Source organism: Eschrichtius robustus, chromosome 13, assembly GCF_028021215.1.
Source record: "Eschrichtius robustus isolate mEscRob2 chromosome 13, mEscRob2.pri, whole genome shotgun sequence".
NCBI classification, from domain to species: domain Eukaryota; kingdom Metazoa; phylum Chordata; class Mammalia; order Artiodactyla; family Eschrichtiidae; genus Eschrichtius; species Eschrichtius robustus.
The window spans coordinates 96,048,485-96,064,352 of NC_090836.1; the positions used below are offsets into that span (position 1 = coordinate 96,048,485).

General features: G+C 46.5%; 1 pseudogene; it reads left to right on the top strand.

Annotated features, from left to right (window-relative positions):
• Positions 1–12,458: 12,458 nt before the first annotated feature.
• Positions 12,459–12,551, top strand: LOC137776001 (small nucleolar RNA SNORA11; annotated as a pseudogene).
• The last annotated feature ends 3,317 nt before the right edge of the window (positions 12,552–15,868 follow it).

The window sequence follows — 15,868 nt, forward strand, 5'->3', positions numbered from 1 at the left end:
AAGAAAAAAATGTAAACTAGGCTTCATTATGATTAAGAACTTATATTCAGCAAAAGACACCATTAAGAGAAAGAAAAGCCAATCCAAAGATGCAGAAAAGATAATTCAATACATATATCTGACATAGGACTAGTATCCAGCATATATAAAGAACTCCTACAAATCAATAAGAAAAAAAACCACACAAAACAATTTTTTAAATAGGCAAAGGATATGAACTGGCAGTTCACAAAAGGGAATATCAAAATGGCCAATATGCACATGAAAAGATACCCCACATTAGCGACTATCAGAGATATGCAAATTGAAACCACAATAAGCTACCATTCAGACTCACACAAATAGTCAAAATTAGAAAGACTGATAATAACTGAGACACAGATGTAGAGAACAAACGTATGGACACCAAAGGCAGAAAGCAGCAGAGGGGTGGGGGTGGTGGTGGGATGAACTGGGCGATTGGGATTGACATGTATACACTGATGTGCGTAAAATTGATGACTAATAAGAACCTGCTGTATAAAAAAATAAATTTGAAAAATTCAAAAATAAAAAAACAAAAAACAAAAATAAATAAATAAATAAATAATTTTTAAAAAGACTGATAATAACAAATATTGGAAGGAAGTGAGGATCAACTCTCCTACATAGCCAGTGGGACTGTTAATGGTTCAACCTATTTGAAGAACTGTTTGGCAGTTTCTTACAAAGTTACACCCATTCAATTACCCACTTGTAGGGATTTACCCAAGAGAAGTGAAAGCATGTGTCTACACAGAGACTTGAACATGAATTCTCACTGCAGCTTTACTCATTATACTCCGAACAGAAAACAGCCCAAATGGCCATCAACAAATGAATGAATAAGCAAATGGTGGTATATCCCCACAATAGAATATTACTCAGCAATAAAAAAGAGTCAGCTACTGATACACATGCCACAACCTGGATGAGTCTCACAGGCATTACGCTAAGTCCAAGAAGCCAAAAGAAAGAAAACATGCTCTATGACTCTGTTTAAATGAAGGGTAAGGACAGGCAAAACCAATCTCTAGTGATAGAGGTCAGGGTCGTAGTTGCCTTGGGGGAGGAGGGGTTAGTGATTGGGAGGGAACATGAAGGAGCCTTCTGGGGTGCTGAGAATATTTGATAAACATATGTAAATCCATCAAACTATACATTTAGAATCCAGGCACTTTCTTTCCTTTTCTGTATGTAAATTATACCTCAATTTTCTCTTAAGTTAAAGTAAAAAGAAATGAGGGAATTCCCCTGGCAGTCCAGTGGTTAGGACTCAGTGCTTTCACTGCCGGGGGCCCGGGTTCAATCCCTGGTTGGGACAGCCAAAATAAATAAATAAATAATAAAATAAAAAAGAAATGAAAAGACAGTACATTTGGAATAGGTACTCAGACCATCTCTCACCCACTTCGGAATCAAAGAAACTGGGACCCAGCCCAGCTTGACCACGGTGTGACTTTGAACCCATGGTTTAGCCTCTCTCATCCTCAATTTCCACATCTGTAAAATGGGGGTGAGAGTCTCTGTCAACCTCACCAATATGTGGAGAGGATCAGTGAGGAAATGGAGGAATGTGCCTTGAGCAGTTAAATGCTCCCTCGGATGGTCGGGGCCCAGCAGAAATGGAGGAGGAGCACAGACTTGGTCCCTGGGTCTGGGTTGCGGGGGGCTGGCTGGGCCTGCTGGAGAGGGTCAGGGGGTCTTCCCAGACAGGCCACCCACATCCTCAAGACTCCAGGCTACCCCATCCTGCCCTCCCAGGTGGATCACCTGGACCTCCCAACTCAAGGCCAAGCTGTACCACAACTGCTGCTTCACAATTCCTTCTGGAACATACCTGCAAGACACAGAGCCCCGAGCTTGGAAGCTTCCTCCCTCTCTCCCCCAAACCCCTCCATGGTTGTCCAGCAGAACCTGCCTCTCTAAGGCTGGCACCACTACTGGATACTATAAAGGGGAAATAAACTTCCGAACTAGCAGGCCCCTGGAGGGCCTGGGAACTGGCACTCACTGCTGGGGCTCCTTCCCCTCACCCTCTCTGGCTGTTTGGTTTGAAACAGTCACACAACCTGGAAAAAGAGATGGACTTCACCTTGGGGCACACAGGACTCTGCTGTACCCTGTGGCAAAGACATAATATCCTGTCTCCCATTTACCTTAGTGACAAACACTCGCTTGGGCCCAGCCAGAAAATTCCATTTCCCAGCCTCCCTTGCAGCTAGGAGAGGCCAATGAGGGAGCGAGCATAACTTGTTAGGTGGGACAGAGGGGCACATTCAGCCAGTCTGTGCCCACCACACCCAGACAGTAGATGTGATACTGGAGATCCAGCAACCTTCTCGGAGCATGAGGTGACCTTAAAGATGAAACCCACATGCTAAAGTTGGTGGGACTAAAAGAGAGACGGAGCCTAGGTTCCTGATGACACTGTTGAGCCCCCCACCAGTCCTGGACGCTTTCCTCCTGACATCCTTTATGTAAGAGAGAGATAAGCCTAAATCTGGTTTAAGCCACTGTCGTTTCCAGTCTCTATTATCAGCAACGGGAAGCAACCCCGAACTAAAACACAAAAGCCTTGTGAGGTAGATATTACTGTGCACCCTCCACCTCTTGCACCCTCATTTTCCAAGTGCACCCCCAGCCTCCCTGCCTTCCTCTCAGATTTCCATTATGCCCAAAAGACCAGCATTCAAATCCCAGCTCCCAGACACTGTGAATAAGCCTTGGCCTGGGGGCTTCCCTGGTGGTGCAGTGGTTGAGAATCCGCCTGCCAATTCAGGGGACATGGGTTCAATCTCTGGTCCGGGAAGATCCCACATGCCGCGGAGCAACTAAGCCCGTGCAGCACAACTACTGAGCCTGCGCTCTAGAGCCCGCGAGCCACAACTACTGAGCCCGCGTGCCACAACTACTGAAGCCCGCGCGACTAGTGCCCGTGCTCTGCAACAAGGGAAGCCACCGCAATGAGAAGCCTGCACACTGCAAAGAAGAGTAGCCCCCGCTCACCGCAACTAGTGAAAGCCCGTGCGCAGCAACGAAGACCCAACACGGCCAAAAATAAATAAATTAAATAAATAAATTTTTTTAAAAAAAGCCTTGGCCTGACCTGGAGGGCGCCCCACAACTCAGGGTGAGTGGTGTTCCATGCCGATCACTGCATCTGGAGCTGTCGAGACGAGTGTAGTTGAGAAAGCAAAGCACTGGGCTGAAACTCATGTCTGTTGTAGAAATAAAGGAGAAGCTGGAGAATATTTGCAAATCACAAAGAGCAAACAAACAGAACGAATACTAGCCAGGTAGGGTAAAAGTCTCTTTTAAACTTGTCCTCCCCTGTCTTTGCCATGTGAAACTAAGTTTTGTGGGTCTCCTGCAAGAGGGGAAACCATTAAACTCACACTGAGACCACCCTACAGGGCTGTCCTACAATTCATGGCCTAGCGGCTGGGTACTAAGCAAGGGTACCAGCCAGACTGGGTTCAAATCCTGCTCCATGAACTGTGTGATCTCAGGGCAAATTCCTTACCCTCTTTGTGCCTCATCTATAAAATGGGCACCATAGGTGGCTTTGAGGGTTTTAGGAGCTGACCTGGGTAGAGCTCAGTCCTGATATGTAGGAGGAGATATTAAGTATCAGCCGCTGTTGACATGTTCGTGCTCAGAACTTTCTTTATCGTGTGTCTGTTATAGGAAACTGAATTTACTCACCAGCTTTGGAACATTTCATTCGCAGACTTCACACTCGCTGCCCTGATCATAATTAACCCTGTGTAGAGTCTCCGGGCACCAGGAAGAGCAACCCAAAGCTTTCCCTCTTGCTTAAGTCTATGCAAGGAAAACTAAGTGGTGATTATACATGGTTCATTTGTCAAACACAAGGTCAGGAATCTCAACTTGTCCATGTTACTAAGGCAACGCCAGGAAGCACCCTACGTCCCAAACCATCCCCCCTCTGACACTGACTGAAATGCCACCATTAGAGCCAGAGAACCCCTAGGAAGAGAAGCAATTTAGGAACAGAGCGTCTTGGAGTAAATGCACATATCCAGGTCAGCCAAGGGGAGAGAATCATAGCAAGGAAAGGGAGGGAAGGAAACACCGTGGGAAAAATTTTGGAGCTTCTTTGGGGTAGGTGAGCTGTGAGCTCAGTCTCACCCACCTACCCAAGTGTGTGTGCACGCGCACACACACACACGCACACATACATGGATAATCGCTTTACCCCAGCAGTAGGGGCTTAAGCTGCTATCTAGGCTAGCACCACCTCCCCAGGCTGCACCAGCCACCTCTGTCCCAAGGTGAGGTTCCCAGAGGTTCAGAAAGGAAACCCTGCAGGGCTGGAAGCTGAATCCCACAGAGCCAGCAGCTACCGGTGGTAACAGACAACCTCTTTCTCTGTCACATACACACACACACACACACACACACACACACACACACTCATGCAGAGACACACAGAGACAAAACACCAGACACAGATACACACTGAACTGTCCTCCCAAAGGCAAAACAAATCCAGAAAGACCACAGGGAATCGTCCTGTCTCAGAGAAAGCCACAACTGTGCACTCCCAGAAACAAGGTGGACACACACCCTGAAAAACACTCACCAACAGACCTGCTCCCCTGGGGTCTCTCTGCCCTGTGCCCCCACTCCTACCCCTAGCTAGTTCTGCCCCCATAGTTTTCTCCCCAGGAGTCAAACCCAATCAGGATTCCCTACCCTCACCCATCCCCTTTCCCAGATACGCAGGCCCCCCAGGAATATCCACCCTCCCACATGTCCTCCTTTAACGCAGCTCCCAGGAATGGGGCTGCAGGCAGTAGGTGCTCGGCACACCTCCCCCTCCCCCTTGCCTGGGGCTCACTCCTCATCTCCCCTCCTCCGTGGAGCTGGCGGCTCTTCTCATTTTCCAGCGAGTGCGTGAAAACACACATTAGAGCAATTAGAGAAAAGTCATCGGAGGGCAAGGCAGGAGCCACCACCACACCTAATTGCCAGCTCCAGCAAGGCGTGGTGAAGCACAGACTCACTCGCACAGATTACAAATTGGCACAAATTCCAAAGCAGGAAGGGGTGGGGGGTGGCTGGGTGAGGAGGCTCCAAGTTTCATTTTAGATTCTCTTGTTTCTGTTTAAACGTCTTCTTTGCTGTTTGCAGCAGTTTTCACAGCCATGCTCCCAAGAGAGTCAGGCAGGGCAGAAATGATTTCAGTCCCATTTTATAGAAGGGAAAACTGAGGCCCAGGGGAAGAACGGTTGTAGAAGGTCCACCTGGACTGGTCTACCTGGCTGGAGGTGGGGATCAGTGTGGCCCCAGACCCCAGGAAAGGCCCCCACTGACCCCCATCAGCCCTCTCCTCTCCCTGGAAAGAATCAACAAAGGGTTGAGGTACAGGGCAGGTTCCGGATCGGCCACAGGCGTGCTGTCTGGTGCTCATGGTGGGCAGCGTCTGCACATGGGGTGGCCTTGCCCTTCACCAAATGGCAGGATTATTTAATTGATGGCTGCTGTCCCCAGGTGCTCCTGTGTAAAAAGATGTACTGTGTGCTCTTTTCCCCTGACAGGGAGGAGGGGAAATATCCTAGAATCTGAGTGCAGGGGGCCCATTTCTATGCCTCCTTATCCCACAAGGCTCTTCCCAAGCCTGGCCTGGTCCCCACCCCCAGCAGCATCCCAGGCATCCTAACCTTCCAGCTGGGGCCCACCTTGCCGGGCCCTGGCCTTGGGGAGAAGCCAGCAGTGAGGCAGGAGTGCCCCCTGGTGGTAACAGCCTATACTACCCACTGGGACTCCACCCCCCGGGGTCTGACATCAGGGCCTGAAGACACTGGGGATGGCTCCATTCCTGTTCCAGCCTCAGGGAGATCGGGAGGCTCCTGGGTGGCAGATGGACACTAGGTATGGTCAAGAAAGAAGGCAGGGGAGGATGCCCAGTATCAAGCATGACCCATCAGAGGAGCTCAGGAAATGTGGAATGGATGAATGAAAGAATGAGTGAACAAATGCGGAAATTAATCCATTGTTTCCTAAAAGGTGGTGTAAATATCACTAGTAATATACAAGATACCTTTTAGATAGTAGTGCACTTTTTAGATAATAATTCTTGTTTATTTTAAGAATTATGTACTTATTTTGATGTATGTTAGATATAATAGATCTGGCTCATCAAATCCATTATATAAACTTTCTGTTTAAAACAAATGTCTTTAGGTACAAAAAAAAACCATTAAGTAAGTAACATATGGGTATTCTCAGGACCTAGCATAGAAAGTGTTCAATTAATGCTAATAAATGAATGAGGAGATGACCAGCAGATTATGACGCTCTTTGTAGAGCAGAAGGTAGACAGTCCCAAACTTTGCTGTAAACTGAAATCACCGGGGGAACTTTTTTAAAAAAATATCTCTGGGCAGGTATGTGTCTTTGAATCTCCGGAGGCTGAGGAAGAAGGCAGTGTGTCCTGGACAGCTCCCAGAGGAGGGGAAAGACACAAAGCACCCAATTTAGGTGACTTATAAGGAGCAGCATGGCTTCGTTACCCTTTGAGATAGTAAAACTCATCACTGGAGGAAGCAAGCTGTGCTTGGGTGACCTGGGACTCCTTTGCTGGGTAAGAGATTGGACTGGATGAACTTGAAGTTCTCAGGCAAGGAAAGAGAAGTGAGTTATTCTTTATGTAAACCAGCTTCTACATTGACACACAGTACAAAGTTAATGTGTACTTACTATGGTTTTAACATACTAATTAAGTATTCCTCATTTATTCACCCTGCACATCATGTTTTATTTGACATATGTCTTTATTATCAGTTAATATAAATATTACATTCGTTGCCATACAGAGGATATAGAATTTGCTGTCCTGAGTTGATTTACAAGTTAGTTCATTTACGGGAGTTTTCTCTCCTGAAAAAGAAAATCCCCTTCTTCTTGAAAACTGTGTCTAGTTAATTATGGACATATATTAATATAATGTAGTTAATGTGGCTACAATCTGTTTATCTGTTTTAATTGGATCCCGGTTTGATCACAACAACTTTCAGTTACTTTCTTAATTAGAAGTTGGAGGAGTGAGGTGTTTGGTGTTGGCTTTGGAAAGGGATGCTGTTTGCTTCTAAATCCACACGTCATCTAAAAAGCGCAGGTTGAGTTAATATTTGATGTGTGAGTTGTTCCATTATCTTGTTAGATACCACTGATAACAGAAAAGAATTTCCCGTCATGAATTTTCATGGCTATACCGCTGCGAAAATATTGATAAAAATAAATTGTATCCTATTTGGAAAGATTGGCATACCTATTGAGATTGAGTCTAATTTTTTATATCATTTTAATAGTATTAAGGAGCAGCTTTTTAAATTTTGAATAGATTTTTAAAACATAAAACATGAATAGATTTGTCATAGCACAGGGTCAAAAATCAGTTCTGTTGATGGCAAGTTATTCAATATTAATTCCATTTTATGAACAAATGCAATTGAGTTGCAAATCCCTTAACAGAGGGCAGTGTTAGGCCAATGTTTTAATCGGTATTAGGAAATGTCAGACTAGCATCCCCAAGGAAGAAGAAATCTTTGGCACAATGCTGAAAACATATGTGTTAGTTTTAAAGCTGCACCTTGCTCTCTTACATAGCTACAGGGAATATAAATTGGTACATCCTCTCTCAAGGGCAATTGGACAGTATCTACCTAAATGATAAATGCAGCTTCTCTTTAATTCACCGATCCTACTGCTAGGAATTTATCTTTCAATATACTCACACATGAGCATAATAACATGTGTACAAGAAAATTCATTGTTGCATTGTTTGAACAGCATATGATTGGAAACAACCTGAATAGCCATCAGTAGAGGACTGGTTAGTAAAAGAACTGTATAACTCTTCTTTGAAATGCTACATGGCTGCAAAAAAGAATGAGGGCTCATATACAACAAAAAACAACCCAATTTAAAACTGGGCAAAGGACTTGAAAAGACATTTCTCCAAAGAAGACATACAAATGGCTAATAAGCACATGAAAAGATGCTCAAAATCACTAAGCATCAGGGAAATGTAAATCAAAACCACAATAAGATGGTTCCCACCCATTGACAAGACTTCACATGCATTAGGACGACTATTATTTTTTTTAAAAAACAGAAAACAAGTGCTGGTGAGGATGTGGAAAAATTCGAACCCTTGTGCATTGCTGGTGGGAATGTAAAATGGTGCAGCTGCTGTGGAAAACAGTATGTCAGTTCCTCAAAAAAAATGTACACAGAATTACTATGTGATCCAGCAATTGCACTCCTGTGTATATTCCCAAAAGAACTGAAAGCAGGAATGCAAACAGATATTGGTACACCAGTGTTCATAGCAGCATTATTCACAATAGTCAAAAGATGGAAGCAACCCAAGTGTCCACGGATGGATGAATGGATAAACAAAATGTGACATATACAGACAATGGAATAGTATGCAGCCATGAAAAGGAATGGAGTTCTGATACATGTTACAACATGGATGAAACATTACGAAGAAGTTTTGGTGGTGGTTGCACAACATTGCGAATACAATTAATGCCACTGAAGTACACTTAAAATGGTTAAAATGGCAAATTTTATGTTTTATATATATTATATTTTAACACAATATTTAAAATTAATAATGTAATTTCTTAAAGGCAAGGGTGGGGAGTCTAAATCCCCTCTCTTTGAACATGGGCTGGCCTTGGTTGATGCTGCTGGACTTCCTAAGCTGGGTCATAAGGGGCAACCCAGCTTATACCTGGGACTCTGAGCCAGCATGTAAGAAGTCCATCTACCCTGCAATGTCATACCAGAGAGACCTCATAGAATGAGAGCAGCAATTTGAGTCTTCCCACCCAGGTGTCAGACACGTGGAAGAGCCATCAGATAATCGTAGCCCCAGCCAGAGCCGCCCCAGCTGACACCAAGTGAAGCAGAGACAAGCTTTCCCACAAAACCCTTCCCAAATCTCAGATTCATGAGCAAAATAAGTGGTGTCACTGTTCTAAGTCACTAAGTTTTGGGGTAGTTTGTTATGCAGCGATGGGACATGGAATGGTAAACATATTACTTATGTATTAGAATTTATTTCAATTTAATTTAAAAATAATCAGATACACATAAAACAGATTTGGACTACATAAATATCTCTTGCAAACCAACTGGTAAATTGGATGTTTTCACTCTCATGGTCTGTATCCTGCCTCTGTAAAGTCATTAAAGGTGCAAATATACTTTCACCCAAATACTGAACAAAGCTGGGGTGGGAGAGGCTCAGTGGGCTGGAGAGATGGGAACACAGGTCCATCTGGAGACTCTTTTCCCAGAAGGCCACGTTACGGGAGAGAGAAAGGTCACTGGAGCTATGTAGCATGAAGGGACAGGTTTCTGACCCAGCAGGGCCAGATTAAAGACAAAATTTCGTCAGCAGGTCCTTGAAATAAAATCCAGAAGATGGAGTTATGAGTGACATAGATCACACAAGATGGGGTTTCAGGAGGCTTGAGAAGAAAGTTATATAGCCAAAGCTAGAGAATTTCAGACCAGGACCATTGAGGGGCTAAAGGTTTATTTTTTAAGCTTAGAAGAACTTAAAAATAAATCCATAATGTATCCTCCAAACATTCCCCCACTCTCTCCTTCCTGTGTGTGGCTCTCTTCACTCCATCAGTTTCTAGAACTCCTGCTTATTTGTTTATCTGTTTGCTGTATCTCCCTGTATTATTAGTCAGGGTAGGCTAAGTGCTGTAACAAACACCCCAAAACCCAAGGGCTCAACTCAACACCAGTTTGTTTCTGGTCCTTCTAACACTTCAGTGCATCTGTCTGATGGACAGACTTCCACAAAGAGATTCTGGGACCTGGGCTCCTCCCATCTCCAGGCTCCTGTAACACAAAGTCCTTCCCGTCCAGCCAGTGATGAGGACAGAGAGAGATCATCTCATGGGGGGGGGGGATTTTATGAGCCAGGCCTGCAAGTGGGGCACATCTATCAGCCAGAAATCAGTCACATGGCCACCCTCTCACTGCAAGGGAGGCTGAAAATGTAGTCTCACTGGAGGCCAGGAGTATTGCCCTACCCCCCAGTTTACTCCCCCTGTGTGCCAGTTCTCATGCCCCTTGTTCACAGTGACTGTCACCATGCCTGGCATAAATGTGGCGTCTATGAGTGAATGAATGGTGCTGGGGCTGCACCGCTGGAACTGGGCTGAGTAGGCACGTTCCTTACAAATGCCCTGGGAGATGGAAGGATGTAGTCACTCCCATTTCTCAGATAAGGAAACTGAGGCTCTGAAAGCTAAACAGCAGGCACAAGGCCACACAGCTAGTCGGTGCCAGGGCCAGGTCTCAAATCCAGGAAGCCTCTTCTGCCACGTGTCTGTTCTCTCCACTCCCCTGGCAGCCTCTCCAGTAAGCATATTCACTTGGCTCCGGGTCTGGTTATCTTCGAGGCCGCTCTGCTTTCTAACAGTCAATGAGCTATATTTGACAAGCTGCTGGTTCCTTGGGGTGGCAGCTGTATCTCACTCATCCCTCTGCCCCCTGGCTACCAGCACAGCCCTTGAACACAGTAGGTGCTCAAACCACGGTTGGGGGATTAATTTGTTCACACTGGCTCAGGCTTCATGCTTTGCTGCTTGCACAGTATGAGGGTCGCTTACAACTTACAAAAGAAATAGAGGGAATATTTATTATCCTGCCTCTCCCTGTGCAGTCAGAGCTGTCTCCCACAGCAGGACCAGTGTCCACCCCGAAACGTGCTCCCGAAGCAAAGACAAGGGCTGTGTCACTTGAGGGCCAAGGCCACAGATGTCTCACGGCCCCCATCAGGGTTAGACCATTAACTCCCGCCACATACATACATAGAATGCCCTCGCCCCAGCTAGTCCCAGGAAGGAGAGTAGATAAAGGCAGCAGTGTGAGGTTCTGTCCATGGTGCTGAACGCACCTCAAATCCTTGTTCTCTAACCCAGCAGCCACTTAGATCCTCTTGGGAAACCAGGTAAAAAATGCAGATTCCCTGGCCCCTTCTTTGGAGACTTGCATTCTGAGGATCTAAGATGGGGCCTTGGAATCTGTTTTTACCAAGCACTTGTGATTCTAATACAGCCAGCTTGGTACTAGCCTGAGGTTGACTCACCCACCTAAATAGTCATCGGTCTTCATGAAGTGCCTGCTATGTGCCCAGCACTGTGCCAGATACTATAAGGCACAGAGCTGCATCGAGCAGGGTCTCTGCTCTGGGGGGAATTTACAAAGTCATTCAGGAGGAGATGTAGGGAGGGAAGGAGGGAGAGAACTTGCTCTGTTTTATGTGGACACAGTGCCAGGTACATACTTCATCTTTGTCCTGCAAGGTGAGATAAGTAGGCACGTGAAACCAGTAATCATAACCATAACTAACATTTATCTTTCCTTAGGGTCTCCCTAGACATATCTCAAGGCAATATGTGATGCATTCTGTTCCTTCTCACCTCCTCATGGCTGAAGACCCAGATCTTCCTGATTCCTGCTGCCCCTTATACCCCCTAGAATTTACTCCTCCCTTCTTCTGTCCCATGGTCACATTTCGTCATCGATTACATGATACACCATGTTTTCAATATTGTCTCAACTGGGATTCGAGTTCCCTATTGAGAGTAGGGCTTACACCTGACCCCCCTGTGTAGCCTCTAACACTGGGACCTCTCCATGCCCCCACCAGAGGAGGTGAACAGTAAATTTTATTGGATGGATGACTAGGGGGAATGATAAGTGGGCAGAGGAATCTGCCCAGTGACTGTGCCCAAGGAGAGTGCTGCTGGGTTACAAAGCAGTTGGGACAAGTGTTCAGAACCAAAAGAAGTCAGGATGGGCCTCAAGGAAACCAGGAAACAGGCAAAATGCAAATCAGGCAGGGGCCAGCTTCTGGTCAAGGTCTGCCTCTCCTTTCTCTGGGTGTTTGGGGAGAACAGGAAGTAGACTCAGGACAGCAGTGTCTGATGAGAACAGATGTTCTCTGGGCCTGAATGTGGGGCATGGAGGAGGGGACAGAGGAGAGAGAAAGGGGAAAAGCAAAGGGGGAGGGCCATAGCTAGCAAAATGGAATATCCACAGGCCCTCTTATTTATTTAATTTTACTATTTTTTATGGAAAATTCCAAACACACACCAAAACAAAGGGAATAGGAAAAATGAACCCCCACGTGCCCATCGCCCCGCTTCAACAACCATCCCCATTTTAACATCCTTATTTAATTCCTTCCCCCAAGCGTCTCTTTAAAGAAAATTCCAGACAATATATCATTTCAGAATATATTCAGAATGTATCTCTCACATATTAGAACATTTCTGAAAAAGTAACCTCATTATCACACCTAATAAAATTAACAATTTCTTAATACCATCTAATGCAAAGTCCACATTCAAATTTCCTCATTTTTATCAAAAATGTCTTTTTAACACCCGACAGGAATCTGGGTTCATTGTGACAAGGGGCACAAACCTTGTGGCCTTCCTATGAACAAATACCCACCACATATCCCCCTGAACCTCCACATGGCTGCTGGGCAGGACCAGTGGGGCCGGGCTCAGTACTGGAAGGAAAGCTACAGTATTTAGTGGGGGAGTTTGCCACCTGGAGCCTGTCCTGTCCACACGTGGGTGGGCCATGAGTGCTCTTATAGGCATATAGGCTTTGAACCCCTCTCTTCAAAGAAAAAAGAAAAACAGATTCCAACTATATGCCATTCTGGAAAAGGCAGAACAATGGAGACAATAACAAGATCAATGGTTGCCAGGAGTTTGAGGGGAGAGGGGAGATGAATACACAGAATACAGAAGTTTTTATGAGCGGTGAAAATACACTGTATGACATTGTAATGATTTTATGTCATCATACTTTTGTCCAAACCCATAGAACGTGCAAAACTATTCACTGCATAAAGTGAACCCTAAGATGCACTAGGGACTTTGGTGATTATGATGGGTCAGTACAGTTCAGCCTTGGTTAAAAAAAAAAAAATGTCTTAAAAAGAATTAACACCGAGGGTAGACGTTTTTGGCAAAACTTTTGTTTCACTTTTATATGTGTATACATATTATATATGTGTGTGTTTGTTGGATTGTGATGTAAAATGTACTTTTTAGATTAAAAAAGTTTGCAGGCTACTGTAGTTATGCTGGCAAATAAAAGAACAAATTAATCTAAAAAAAAATGTCTTTTTAGGGTCCATTTTTTGAACCAGGATCTAAACAAGGTCCATGCACTGCATTTTGTTGCTATGACTCTTAAATCTGTTTTAATCTCTAACATTCCTTCCTCTTTCCCTTTTTTATGTCATTTTACTTGTTGAAGAAACCAGGTTCTTTGTCCTGTAGAATTGTCCTCATTGTTGATTTGGTGGATTGAGCCCTCCTGGTGTCATTTTACATGTTCCACTGCCCACTCCCCGCCCAAATCCTGGAAACTGATATTTAGACCCAGAGGGTTGATCTGTGTAGAGTCAATTATTTTGGCAAGCGGACTTCCTGGGTGAAGCTGTGTCCTTCCTAGTGCACCATATCAGGAGCAAGTAAGGTCAGATATTCCTTTTGTGTGTGATACTAAAAATGATCAACGTTACCAGCCTGATCCTTCCATTATAAAGCTTCCCCATCACCTGGTCCCCAAGGGGTTTTAGCACCTTTCGTAAAATCTTAAAACTGACAAAGCTGGAATAGCTCTGAGAAACTCATTCACTCATTTTTCATCTCATCCCACAAATATTTGTTAAGCATCTACTATGCACCAGGCAGTGAGCAGGAGTGAGAAAAAACCACCACAATCCCTGGGATCACAGAGCCAACAGTCAGATGGGGGCGAACAACAAATACTTGAGCAAGCAGGTACACCAACAAGAGACGTTTAGAGCCATGTAAAGAGCTACCCCAGAGCAAGGTGATGGTGGTCAGGCAGCCACTTTGTGGTGGGTGATCAAGGAGAGCCTCCTTAGGAGAGGACATTGGAGCTTGACAAGAGCGATCCAGTCATGCATTCCAGGGAGAGGGAGAGCTGGGGCAGGCAGAGAAGCTGCGCACCATCAGCAGTAACGAGGAGGCGAGTGTGCTCAGCACCAGTGGGCAAGGGTGAGGGGGCCTGAGGGGAGGCCAGCGAGGAGGCTGCTATGGTAACACAGGCGAGACTGACCATGACCCAGACCAGACGGCGGAGTGGAGGTGATGGCCAGTCCAGCGCCCCTTCCACCCCCTTTTACAGCCGAGAACACTGAGCTTGGGGAGGGCAGGGAGACAGTGGTTATTGAGTAACTACCCGCCACAGGAGTTTTCTACGCAGCATCTCAAGACCGCCCCTGCACACTATGTAGAGGTCATTGTGCCTATTTCACAGGTGAGGCCAGTGAACCGTGAAGTCACCTGCCCAAGGGCATAGAGGCAGAGGGGGAAAGGAGGATAGAGCCCAGGCCTGAGGAGGCCCTCTGAGCTTGCAGGGTCATCCCACGCTGTGATGACCACTGTGGAGTCTCAAACCTTGGCCCTGGCACCTGAAAGCCCTGTGACCTGGACCAAGGGCCTTCTCCCTGTGCCTCAGTTTCCTAACCTGTAAAATGGGAATAATACTTGCCCAAGGTGCACAGCAAAGCCGAGACAAGTTGGTCCAACTTTGCTCCCAGTCCCTGCCTGTGGGGCCCACACGGGTCACCTTAGCACAGCCTACAGGCAGCTTCACACCCTCCCATACGGACCCACGGAGGGTTAAACTCAGCCTCCCTCCTTCCTCCATCCCAATTCTGATCCTTGCTGACTCTGCTCCCCGCCCTACAGCAGCTATTCTGGGACAATGGAGGCAGCAGATGGCCCGAGTCCTATTCCCTCCACCCGACCCTCAGAATCTGGGAGCAACCTGCAAATTTGCTGCTGCTTCTAAAAGCGGTCCAGCCGGCAGCCTTCCGCGTACAGGGTGGAGAGGACAGCGGCAGTACAACACGCTATCCCATCCCGACCGGGCTGTGGGCCCAGGGGCCGCCCCACTCGGCTCGTATCCCACAAACCCAGCATTAGGTCAACCCAGAAAGAAAGGAAGCCCTGCACCTAACAAGCACAGAGCGGCCTCCCTCTGGGTCAGGCTCCTCCTTGGAAAAGAAGGTGCTAAGGCTCCAGCGCTCGGCGGTTCCATCAGCCCAGACAGAGTTGCGGCAGGGACAAGGTCCTTCAAGGGCTGGAGGACGTGCTCCAAAGGAGCCCCCAGTCCCGGCTGCCTGGTTCAGCGCCCCCTTGTCCTCCCTCCCTCATCCCCTCAGCCCTGAGTCCCACTGTGACGCCAACTCCCCAACATCTCTGAGCATGATGCTGGTGGGGGGCAGACAATTTTCCTTCCTAGCCTGCCCCACAGGTACCATCAGGCCTGAAATTTCACCATGATCACTTTCATTCAGTCATGCAACCTCTTCGGGACATGAAATTCTAAGGGCATTTACCTTTACTCAGCTCCTACCTGGGCTGTCAAAGTGCCCTTTTATCTGATACCAGAGGCTGAATCCCTTAGCTCCATTCAGCCTTCCTTGATTCTCTGGCCACGCCAACCCAGGCCCTGAAGACAGATAAAAGGAAGAATCGTCCCCAGCAAACCAGCACCTCATAGCACACAGATATTCACACACACACAGGTGTGACACAGGCACAAACACATCCATACACCCCACATACGTCTTTAGGCACAGACGAGCGTAGAAGGGTGTACGGCACATGCACACCCTTATATGCCCTGGCATGCAGTGACACAGCACACACTACTTACCATCACTGTTCACTGAGCCATTCCTTTCTCTGTGCTGTGCCCTTTACAAACTCTGCATCAT